The sequence below is a fragment of the Brassica napus genome, unplaced genomic scaffold (assembly GCF_020379485.1).
Source record: "Brassica napus cultivar Da-Ae unplaced genomic scaffold, Da-Ae ScsIHWf_337;HRSCAF=536, whole genome shotgun sequence".
Classification (NCBI taxonomy): Eukaryota; Viridiplantae; Streptophyta; class Magnoliopsida; order Brassicales; family Brassicaceae; genus Brassica; species Brassica napus.
The window spans coordinates 68987-70000 of record NW_026016418.1 but is presented as its reverse complement, the minus strand read 5'-3'; positions in this window follow the sequence as shown (position 1 = coordinate 70000).

Sequence of the window (1014 nt, the reverse complement as noted above, 5' to 3'; positions counted from 1 at the left end):
CCATGGCTCTGCGGCCGAACACTCTCATGTATGGACATCGATCTTTCTTGCCTTAGGTAATGCCGTATTCTTTGCGTTCATATCTTAATGACGCCTCATGACCTTAGGTCATAGATCTCATAAGCTTTATGGGCTATAATTCTTCTTTGGTATCCGACAGATTAGATGTCTCCTTTTAATCTTATGACAAAGTTTTATGGAGTTCATGCACCAGCAGACCATTCTGCTATGCTGGATCCTTAAGGGATCTGATGTCGGATTGCAACCTGATGGTTGATCTTTAGTATCTATTAGCCCGTGGGTTCAGACGCTTCTTAGGTCTAAAAGCTGGACGTGTCTAGAAGAACTGGATGCTCTTTGAGCTGATAGGCCGGACGTCTTTAGCCTGAGGGCTGGACGCTTTTGGCCAGAGAGCCGGATGCTCTCAGCTGGTGTGCTGGACGTTTTAGCCAGTCACCTACATAGATTTCATTCTATATTTACTAACCTCTTTTAGGTTTAGTATAAGCACAAGGAATTTCTTATAAAAACTCTTATGTATATGGACTGTTTATTGGATTGTCTTTTATACAACTCCAAGATCAATGATCATGTGTGATCAATTTCTTTTACTATATGCAGCTGCTTTTCAGTCCATGAATCAGCTTAGGAACAAAGCTGTTCTCTTATCTTATATTATCTTATCCAGTGATCCATATATGCTTACTACATCAGTATTGTATCTATTTCTTTCTTATGACCAGACCTTTGTCAATTTCGAATTCTGTAGCAGCAATCACCACATAGGAGTTCATCTCCTTATAATCTGTTCCTTTGATCTCTGTGAGTACCTTGTGTAACAAGCTATATCTAATGCTGTTAATATGAAGACATGGACACTCTAGGTCACGTGATTATGTGTCTTCTCTCACGGTTTCTTTATCTCACAAGATCCATCTATTTCACTGGTTTATCGGATGGCGTTTCTGTATATGTACATGGCCAATACGCTCATCTCTCTTTAGATACTTTGAA